This window comes from Schistocerca cancellata, chromosome 12 (genome assembly GCF_023864275.1).
Source record: "Schistocerca cancellata isolate TAMUIC-IGC-003103 chromosome 12, iqSchCanc2.1, whole genome shotgun sequence".
In the NCBI taxonomy this organism is placed as follows: Eukaryota; Metazoa; Arthropoda; class Insecta; order Orthoptera; family Acrididae; genus Schistocerca; species Schistocerca cancellata.
Window position 1 is genome coordinate 11,415,384 of NC_064637.1, and position 12,175 is coordinate 11,427,558.

Here is a 12,175-nt window from a genome sequence, read left to right on the forward strand (position 1 = left end):
CTTTGACCGTGGTTTTCCCGCAAACGGTCGACTATCTGCAGTATCGAAACATGTGTTCACTTATTTTGGCCGCTCTGCCAGTGAGCGAAGTTTCTCGGGAATCACGTAACGGCGCTTGCCGGGTTCTCCTCGTAAGTGGGCTTCACGTGTCACTACAGGCTGACCGTTTAGCTTCCACGCGACCATACTTCAAGACCTCAGCTACTGCCGAGAGAAAAAATAAGCATTAACTGCTTGCCCTTGCCACCTGCACTTGGAGGTAATGTTATTGTTGTTATTGTTGTTGTATTCAGTCCGATGACTGGCTTGATGCAGCCGTCTGCTGCTCTATCCGGTGCAAGCTTCTTCATTTCCCAGTAACTACTGAATCTTCTTACTGCATTAATCTCTTGGTCTGCCTCTGTGATTTTTTACGCCCCAGACTTCTCTCCAGTACTAAACTTCATGTCTCCGAATATGCCCTATCAATCGATCCCTTATTTTAGTCACTTTATGCCACAAATTTCTTGTCTCCCCAATTCTATCCAATATCTCCTCATTAGTTACGTGATCTAACCATCTAATAATCCCCGGCGGTTCTAGGCGCTACAGTCTGGAACCGCACGACCGCTCTAGGGGAGTGATGACCTCAGCAGTTAAGTCCCATAGTGCTCAGAGCCATTTAAAGCATCTAATAATCGGCATTTTTCTGTAGCATTAGATTTCAAAAGCTTCTAGTCTATTCTTGTCCAAACTGTTTATCACCGATGTTTCACTTCTATACATGGCTACAATTCATACGAATACTTTCGGAAAAGACTTCTTGACACTTATATCTACACTCGATGTTAACAAACTTCTCTTCTTCAGAAATGCTTTTCTTGCCACTACCGGTCTATATTTTATATTCTCTCTACATCGACCATCATAGTTATTTTGTGACCCGGATAACAAAGCTCATCTACTGCTTCGAGTGTCTCATTTCCTAATCTAATTCGCCGGCCGCGGTGGCCGAGCGGTTCTAGGCGCTTCAGTCCGCAACCGAGCGACTGCTACGGTCGCAGGTTCGAATCCTGCCTATGGCAGGGATGTGTGTGTGATGTCCTTAGGTTAGTTAGGTTTAAGTACTAAGTTCTAGGGGACTGATGACCTCCGATGTTAAGTCCCATAGTGCTCAGAGCCTTTTTTCCTATACCAATTCCCTCTGCTTCACCTAATTTAATTCGACTGCATTCCATTGTCATTCTTTTGTTGATGTTAATCTTATAACCACCTTTCAAGACACTGTCCATTCCGTTCAACTGCTTTTCCAAGTCCTTCGCTGCCTCTGCCACAAATCTAATGTCATCAGTCTACCTCAAACATTTTATTTCATCTCCCTGAGCCGGCCGCGGTGGCCGTGCGGTTCTGGCGCTGCAGTCCGGAACCGCGGGACTGCTACGGTCGCAGGTTCGAATCCTGCCTCGGGCATGGGTGTGTGTGATGTCGTTAGGTTATTGATTGGCGACTCCATGTTGTCTTGTGCACTACGACCAGATAACAGGTATACTTGAAAAAAGAGACAGCATTGGTCGTATATTTTTTACTATCGCAAAATCGATTTTCTGTCACTGAGTGACCATCTTCAGTGCTAGAAGTTAAAAATTTTTTCACATTACGATCAGAAAGTACAACATAGAAAATCACAATTACATCTGCATATGAACATAACACTTGTTAGAAACAAACCTATATTGTATAACTTAAATTAGGATGCACTGTTGTCACTAAGCTTACGGCAATCACATAGACTGAGGTCGCTGTTTACCTGCACTTGTTCAGCAGACCTCGGTGTGACGGGGCTTGACACGCCCTCTATGTGACATGTGTCACGTGAAGACATAGTATTACTGGTTTTGCGAATTATTAACACTAAATAACTCTTGTACTTTTGTGACTGGTGTAGTACTTCAAATTTAAAATGTACATACAACACATAGCAGACGCAGTGGCATATCTAAAATACATTGGCGTATTGTTTTTTATAAACTATAAAACATAAAATAGATCGATGATAAGTTGTTAGAGTGCAGAACATATAAAAAGCAAAAGATAATGCAAAAGAATAACAAATGAATAGCATAAAAAGAGGCGTAACACAGGTTTTTTAAAAAACATAATACCCACCACCTGGCGTGGGAAGTCAGAAGTACAACGTTCGTAATTTATGTAACAAACGTTAATACCAAGGAGTCAAATATATAAAAAAATAATAACGTTAATACCAAAGAGTCAAATATATAAAAAGTAATAACAGTACGAAACTGCCGTTACTTAATAATTAAAATTCCGTGCAAATATAAGGTGCGAACAAGTAGTATACATCAATCATCGAGAAACCATCATGAGGAAGGACAAGTAATAATGTCACTTATACCAAAATATACATCGTACTTTAGAGAAATTAAACATAGACTATGCACGATATCCAGCACTTATTCAAATAGCAAAGGAATTGTTAACATATATTAAAAATAATTACGTAAAGTGATAACCGGTTTGTATTACTTTGTGTCAACGCCTACGAGATGTCGACTGTAGTAAAATTATGTTCAGTAGGCGTCCATAAGTTCTGCAAATTACAGAACAAAAAAGAAGAAGCATCTTTTAAAAAACCGAAATTAGTAATGTTATTAAAACAAACTGAAAACATGTGTGTCAATGTGTTGAGATAGTTGAAATAGCGGCCATTATACGTGTTCTCGTAGCGACTATGACTGAGGCGTTGTATATAAGGGATAACAAGCAGCTGACTATGAATTGCTAATTGTGATAATTGACCACGAGTTGACTATTTCAAAGGAAATCGGAGAAGCATTCCCAAAAATGTGTGCTTCTCGATATCGTTTTCTCGTTAAGTAGCACGATATCTGGAGCTTTATTATGACAAAAGATCTCCATCTCTTCCATAAGGTCGAGGAGGCGATCTTTTTTACCCTTGTGCAACAACTTCAATTGCGATGTCAAATCTGGAGTTGTATGACCAGTTGCTACCAGATGGGCTGCGAAATTCGATTTTTCAGCAATATCTTTCCTCTCAAGTGCATCGTGCTCACGGAACCTTGTTTCTAATTTTCGTCCGGTTTGCCCTATGTAACCTGCATTACACGTGGCACACATAAGTTTGTAAACACCTGATTCATGTAAGACTTTGCGTTCATGAATGTTATTCCTTAAAAGCACGCCCAGTCTGTTCGCCGTCGAGAAACCTACATTAATGAGACAAGCGAAACTAAAAATCAAAAATTTATCACATTGCCTTTCTATGGTCCCATTAGCAATAAAATTGCCAGTGTATTCAAGAAGAGAAATATTAATGTAGGTTTCTCGACGGCGAACATTAATCATGGAATGGAAAGACACAGCAACAGAACGTACCAGCGTGACTTCAAATACTTTGTTACAGGAAATGTTCAAAATGTCCTCCGTTAGCGAGGATACATGCATCCACCCTCCGTCGCACGGAATCCCTGATGCGCTGATGCAGCCCTGGAGAATGGCGTACCGTATCACAGCCGTCCACAATACGAGCACGAAGAGTCTCTACATTTGCTACCGGGGTTGAATAGACAAGAGCTTTCAAATGCCCCCATAAATGAAAGTCAAGAGCGTTGAGGTCAGGAGAGCGTGGAGGCCACGGAATTGGTCCGCCTCTACCAATCCATCGGTCACCGAATCTGTTGTTGAGAAGCGTACGAACACTTCGACTGAAGTGTGCAGGAGCTCCATCGTGAACGAAGCACATGTTGTGTCGTACTTGTAAAGGCAAATGTTCTTGCAGCACAGGTAGAGTATCCAGTATGAAATCATGATAACGTGCTCCATTGAGCGTAGGTGGAAGAGACATCACCAACAATGCCTGCCCAAACGATCACAGAAAATCTGTGTCGATGACGTGATTGCACACTTGCGTGCGGATTCTCGCCAGCCCACACATGTTGATTGTCAAAATTTACAATTTGATCACGTTGGAATGAGGCCTGATCCGTAAAGAGAACATTTGCACTGAAATGAGGATTGACACATTGTGGGATGAACCATTCGCACAAGTGTACCCTTGGAGGCCAATCAGCTGCTGATACTGCCTGCACATGCTGTACATGGTACTGAAGCAACTGGTTCTCCCGTAGCACTCTCCGTACAGTGACGTGGTCAACGTTACCTTGTACAGCAGCAACCTCTCTGACGCTGACATTAGGGTTATCGTCAACTGCACGAAGAATTGCCTCGTCCATTGCAGGTGTCCTCGTCGTTCTAGGTCTTCTCCAGTCGCGAGTCATAGGCTGGAATGTCCCGTGCTCCCTAAGACGCCGATCAATTGCTTCGAACGTCTTCCTGTCGGGACACCTTCGTTCTGGAAATCTGTCTCGATACAAACGTACCGCGCCACGGCTATTGCCCCGTGCTAATCCGCACATCAAATGGGCATCTGCCAACTCGGCATTTGTAAACATTGCACTGACTGCAAAACCACGTTCGTGATGAACACTAACCTGTTGATGCTACGTACTGATGTGCTCGATGCTAGTACTGTAGAGCAATGAGCCGCATGTCAACACAAGCACCGAAGTCAACATTACCTTCCTTCAATTGGGCCAACTGGCGGTGAATCGAGGAAGTACAGTACATACTGACGAAACTAAAATGAGCTGTAACATGGAAAGTAAGCGTTTCCGGACACATGTCCACATAACATCTTTTCTGTCTTTGTGAGGAATGTTTCCTGAAAGTTTGGCCGTGCCTTTTTGTAACACCCTGTGTAGAGGCGGGCTCCGCCAGCGAGCTGTCGTAAACGGGCCGCGCTGCTGAGTTGCGGGTTTGGGTTGGGCTAGGTCAGGGCTGCGGCTACGGCTGGGGCTGGGGTAGCGATTGTTTAATGGCGGCCAGTAAATATTATGGCGACCTGTCCAGGCGAGCTGGCACTCGTGCCGGAGTTTATCAAACACGGCGCCCGCTGTGTTTCTCTCCGCCGCGGAGAGCGGCGCTGCTTTGATGAGCGGGAAAGCAGGCCGTGTGTCAAACAGCCGAGGGCCAACATCAGCACCCGTCGTGCCCCTAACAACCAGCGCTCTGTCAGCTCTTGTCTGTATGTTAATAGCGTCTGACCGATGGCGCTCATATAATGAAGGCTTTTTCCCAAAACTGTTTCACGGAGAAGAGAGGCTCCCAAGTGGTGCCCCCGAGTGTTTGGAAGCACCTACGCCTATGTATAGGTACACAACAGTGTGACACCAATACTAATCTTCCGCAGATAAAATATCTAGGAGTGTCCAACTGCGGCCTGCAGGGCAAATAAGGTATTCCCATGAGATGTTGTTGTTGTTGTTGTTGTTGTTGTGGTCTTCAGTCCTGAGACTGGTGTGATGCAGCTCTCCATGCTACTCTATCCTGTGCAAGCTTCATCATCTCCCAGCACCTACTGCAACCTACATCCTTCTGAATCTGCTTAGTGTATTTCATCTGTTGGTCTCCCTCTACGATTTTTACCCTCCACGCCGCCCTCCAATGCTAAATTTGTGATCCCTCGATGCCTCAGAACATGTCCTATCAACCGGTCCCTTCTTCTTGTTGTTGTGCCACAAACTCCTCCACAATTCTATTCAATACCTCCTCATTAGTTAAGTGATCTACCCATCTAATCTTCAGCATTCGACTAAACGCCACATTTCGAAAGCTTCTATTCTCTTCTTGTCCAAACTATTTATCGTCCACGTTTCACTTCCATACATGGCTACACTCCATACAAATACTTTCAGAAACGACTTCCTGAACTTAAATCTATACTCGATGTTAACAAATTTCTCTTCTTCAGAAACGCTTTCCTTGTCATTGCCAGTCTACATTTTATATCCTCTCTACTTCGACCATCATCAGTTATTTTGCTCCCCAAGTAGCAAAACTCCTTTACCACTTTAAGTGTCTCATTTCCTAATCTAATTCCCTCAGCATCACCCGACTTAATTCGACTACATTCCATTATCCTCGTTTTGCTTTTGTCGATGTTCGTCTTATACCGTCCTTTCAAGACACTGTCCATTCCGTTCAACTGCTCTTCCAAGTCCTTTGCTGTCTCTGACAGAATTACAGTGTCATCCGATGAGATAGTTAAGGGTATACACTGCAAAGCCAAAAATACTGGTACAGCTGCCTGATATCGTGGAAGGCCCCCGCGAGAACTCAGAGTTGCCCTAACACGACGTGACATGGACTCGAGTAATGTTTGAAGTACTACTGTAGGGAATTGACACCATTAATCCTGCAGGGCTGTCCACCGCCGACCGCAACGCCGTATTCCGCCTGTTTTCATATCTCTGTTTCAACTGACTCTGAGCACTATGGGACTTAACACCTGTGGTCATCAGTCCCTTAGAACTTAGAACTACTTAAACCTAACTGACCTAAGGACATCACACACATCCATGCCCGAGGCAGGATTTGAACCTGCGACAGTAGCGGTCGCGCTGTTCTAGACTGTAGCGCCTAGAACCGCTCGGCCACCCTGGCCGGCTCATATCTCTGTATTTGAATACGCATGCCTTTACCAGTGTCTTTGGCGCTTCAGTGTATGATGTGTATGAATTTCACTGTCACAGGTGGATAGCACAATACGCAAATTATGTGTGTTATGGGTGGAGTATGTGAGGAAATTGTAGTTCATACATTTGTTTCACATACTGTAACCTCCACCACATTGTGTCACGCGTTAAAAAATGTAATTGCTATTAACTTACGTAATCAGTATTACAGTCTTACGAAAAGTTATAATACTAATTATCTTCATAAATAATTTAGTTTAGTTAGTATAAATATATTGAAAACTTTTGTTTTTACCTCAGAGAAAATTTCAATTCACCTAAGGGTGTAATTATCCCCAGGGTGGAAACCACTGCTCAGTGATAAAAAAATTCCATAAAATTACGTTTATGTAAAGTTATGACAAATTGAATATTTTCATGACGATATTGCTACCACGTGATGCTATTCTCTCATTAGTCCATGCCGTTGTTGACAGTACCGCGCACACCCAAGGTGTGGATGTTGAGTGTGGTGATACCGTTTAGTATATTTTACAAAAGTGAGGCCAGATATTAAAATGATTTTACACCGTAATTAATGAAATCAGAGCGTTCGTGGTATGAAAAGCAAAATGTGTGCCAGAACTTGACAATGACAACTAGGTGGCAAAATGGTTCAAATGGCTCTGAGCACTATCGGACTCAACTTCTAGAGGTCATTAGTCCCCCTAGTACTTAGAACTAGTTAAACCTAACGAACCTAAGGACATCACACACATCCATGCCCGAGGCAGGATTCGAACCTGCGACCGTAGCGGTCTCGCTGTTCCAGACTGCAGCGCCTAGAACCGCACGGCCACTTCGGCCGGCAACTAGGTGGCAGACTTACCATTTTTGGTAGATTTGATTACTCATATAGGTGACTTAAACAGGTGTTCCTGAGGTAGAAACCTACTTATTAGTACAAAGTTTCAATCAGTAAAGGCGTTCGGAATGAAACTGAAATTATGACAAGCAAAAGTACATGCAAACAATTTTTTATATTGGTTTTTGTTTCAACAAGTTGGCCAAAGAGAACCCTATACGCGAGATGAAATACGCAGTCATACTTTTCGACGCAAGAATCTGAAAATCGATTTCAGGATTTTCGAAAAAACAATCAGAATTTTTCCATTTGCGAGTCACCTTCCACAAACAAAGTAAATACGCTGCCAGAAGATTTTTCAGGTGGAATAAATATAGTTGCAGTATGGCATCCAACTAAAAGAAAAATTTGATTGTGTGTCGTTCTTTGACTTGTACAAATGATACCTCCTAGATACGAAGATCTCTTGCTGCTCAGTGACACACTGTATGTCGTCTTTGTTTGGCAGCACGTATGTCTGTGAACACTCATTTTCAAGAGTAAAAATAGAACCAAAATCGCATCTGAAGAACACCCTCAGAATTCCGACTACTTTCTAGCGAACTTGCTACCGTTGAACTGGTTTCCTAAATTCAAAGCCAAATGGTGCGTCAATTTTATGATTTATACTTGCTTATATATAAAACTATCAATTATGTGTGATACATAAAATGTCAAATGAATTACATCTTGGTTTTTTAGGATAAAGAATCATAAATTAATACATTTTAATATTACTTAAACTTGTTAACTGCATACTACCGAACGCCACGCCTCCCTTTCTTTGCTGACACTTGGTGTTCTGTATACTATGTGCTGCCCAAAATTACTCATTTTGTTCCACTGGTGTTCGGGGAAGTTATTAGGGTGGATACACCTGATCTAGAACATCAAAAAATTATCGGCAAAATTTATTCTTGGAATTATAAATTTGTAAAATTTGTTTTTTCATAGTTGGTTAATAGTAAAAAATTGTTGTATGTTCTCTATGTATTCGCTTTCTTGTATCTAAAAAGAATGACATGTAGGGAGTGTCCCGTATGTTCGAAACGTATTTTGGTGTGCGCGAAAGCACTAAAGTTTGAGAAATGCGAAGTAAACGTTTCAGCTGTAGCACCGTGCAGCCGACCACCAACAGCATTAAGTTCCACGACGGCACCGCAGTGTAGTGGCTCGTTTGCTCAATCTGGTGATTTCCTATCCTGTTCGGTATCATCTATTTTTTTATGTATCGAAATGACTGCGATCACTGTTGTCAATCAATATAACTATTTTCATTTCCATTCCTACGCCGCAACACTCTAACCACGGTATTCATCGTATTAATGTCTGCATTTGCTCTCACGTTTTTTTCTTTTTCACTGCGAATCTCTTTGCATGTATACTGTGTACAGGATGAAAAGTATTTAAACCCACAAACTCTGGGAGGTTGTAGGGGACATGAAAACAAATATTTTTCCCTAATGTCATTTTTTCGTATTAGGATTATTGAAACCGGTGGAGGCTTCAGTTGTTAGAGGCTGTAATACGCTCTTCAGTTGTTAGAGGCCGTACTACGCTCTTCAGCTGTAGGCAACTGCTGTCCACCAGTGTAGTAGTGCGTTGTCTCTGTTTACTGATGGAGCGATACACCTGTAGTGAGTACACTGGTATGGTTGGTGCGTACTACGCAGCGCACCACAACGGACGAGCTGCACAGCGGGTTTATCAACAGCAACATCCTAATCGCCGTATCCCGCATCATACGACCTTTGCTGCTGTGTACCAACGTCTGCGTGAGACCGGGTCATTTAGCAGATTACCTGGACAGGGACGCCGTCGCACGGTAACAACGCTGCAGTTTGAGGAAGCTGTCTCGCAGCATGTGGAGCCGGGTGCTTCAATCAGCACTCGTGCAATTGCACGTAACATGGGGACGAATCAGACGAATGTAAGAACAGTCCTTCGACAGCAATTGTTACGTCCATCTCTCTCACAGCGTGTCCACAACCTGGAACCAGTTCATTATCCACCCAGAGCGCAGTTTTCGCAGTGGCACCTGGAACAGTGTGAAATGCATCCTACATTTCCATCCTCTGTGTTGTTTACCGATGAAGCAACGTTCGGGCGTGATGGAGTCTTTAACATGCACAGTTCACATGTCTGGAGTGAGGATAACCCACATGCCACAGTTACTAGCGCTCATCGAGTGCGGTTCTTCGTTAACGTGTGGGTCGGTGTTGTTGGGGACTGTTTAATTGGGCCGTATCTGCTACCTAGGCCATTAAATGGCAGGCACTATTACAATTTTCTCGCCAGAGCATTGCCAGAATTGCTGGAAGACGTCTCGCTCCCTACAAGACAACGCACGTGGTTCCAACATGACGGGGCGCGTCGATTCCTGGACCGACGGTTCCCAGAAACGTGGATTGGCAGAGGTGGTCCTGTACCGTGGCGTGCTCGATCCCCAGGTATGTCCCCTCTGGACTTTTTTGTGTGGGGAGAGATGCGCAACCTTGTTTACGGAACTCCTGTTGCATGAGAAGAGGGTCTGGTTGCCCGGATAGTAGCAGCAGCAGCAGGAACAATTCAGGATACTCCTGCGGTTTTTGCCCGTGTCAGACATAACATGATACGACGGTGTAACCTTTGTTTACGTGTGTCAACGGAGGCATTTTTGAAGATCTACAGTAATTGAAATTGTATTGTGTTAATGTGTTGTCTCTGGGTCATAAAAAAAATGGAAAAAGTGTTTGTCGCTTTAATTAATTTGGCGCCAGAGAAATCTTCCTCTGCCGGTTTAAATACTCCTCATACGAAAAAATGACATTAGGAAAAAGTATTTGTTTTGATGTCCCCTACAGCCTCCCAGAGTTTGTCGGTTTAAATACTTTTCACCTTGTATGTTAGCTGTGTTGGCCAGTCGCTTCATATCCCTCGCTGTGTCCCACATCGCGGCAGTTGAGCTCTCACAACCGTATTTGCTTTTGTTCTCCGAATTACACTTTCCACGAGCAGCCACGGGTTTTCATTGATTCGAACTAACGTGCAGGCTTACCAACTTTCCGCGGAGCATTCGCGACAGAAAGAGGAAACGCGGAGAAGCGACTGTGGCACACACAATAGTGTCCACTACACACCGTAAGGTGACTTGACTTGTGGAGTACAGCTGCAGATACGGTTCCACCTACACGCGGCGGCTCTGCGTATTCCGCGGCACGCACAGTCCCGGCGACGCTCTACTGTCTCGGCCACTCACCGCATTCTCGGCGTTTCCCTCTCCCCCTTCTCTCTGCCTCACTGCTGTCTCCCGCCCCCCCCCCCCCCTCCCCACTCGCCAGCGGCTGAGAGATTTACGACCGCGTGCAGCCTCGCGCTTGTCAATTGTCTTGTCGCCGGCGTGATTCACTTGTCTCGGCGCAAGATGGCCGCCGCCGCCGCCGCCGCCGCTTCCCCCTTCCGGAGATGCCACGGCTGCCGCTCTTGTTTACTTCCGGAGCTCGTACAAAAGAGTAATTCAGGCAATGATTGTGTGTGTGGTGAAGTGCGCTTTGCACGTCGAACGAGGAATCGACATGGAGAGCTCCCGAGCAGTGGCATCTGCTCTTCGACCATAGATACTGGTAGACTGGCCTTGCTGTGCAGAAGCTATAGGGCTGGTGTGGCTCCAAATAAACCACGAGGCTGTTGGCAAAACGTGGCGGGATTTCAAATCAGCGGTCTGCCATCCTATGTGTGTATCGTATTTTTCCCACATTTCTCAATTGACTGCCAAACGCTTCCAACAAAAATTACTTCTTTATTTGCGAAAAATTATGCCAGAACTACACTTGACCTGGATCTGTTCACAGTACCATTTATATAACCTAAAAAATACATCGAACGCCACTCTGGTGTGCAGCGGGAAAAAATTACTATAAACTATTAATTAAAGTAAAATGTCGTTAAAATTCTTTTAAGCAGTAAGAGTGGGCTCGTGTCAAAACTGTAAACATTGGATTCGCCGCGTTTTGAGTTCTAGTCACTTACAAAAGAAAATGGGATATGGGAATTATGTGAACTATAGGTGCCAAAATTGTCGATTTCAGGAGCAGGTCCATTTTAGATTATCAATTTTAGGTGCACTTGAAAGATTCAGTTCCCACTGTTTTTACAAAAGTTTAAACTATCAGTTTAAAATAAAACGTAACGTGCTACAGTTCTATTCTGATACAATATTTTACTAACTCGCAGTTACCACACACATTCTAACAACATTCAGGCATTGGAAGCACAGATTTCAGAAGACGCGGCATCATCTAACGGACGCCTTCTGGTGTGTGATTTACGGAGCTGAGGCCTCTTCGATTTCATATGCTCCGGAAAATCAAAAAGTGTCGGGATAGCATCACTACTTAGCCAATTCCCTCCAGTCTTAGTCCTATAAAAACATCAGGATTAAAATTGACAGATACTGTAAATTTAATTTACAAATATACAGTGTAAATAATAACTAACCTATCAAAACACTTCTCCTCAAAGTGCTTCGAGCAAAGGCGCGTATGTGCAGGTGGCTTAAAGTTGTTCCCTTTCAGGGACTGTATCCAAAGCTGCCTTCGGTTTTCATCCTTTAGGGAAACTACGAGTAGGAACGAGCAACAGTTATACTTACTTCTGTAACCGAATTATCACAGATACTTTCCAAAATGTAATATGAGTCTGACTTTACAGGCATCACTTTCAACACTTTAATTTACGTGATACTCTATTTCGAGTGTAA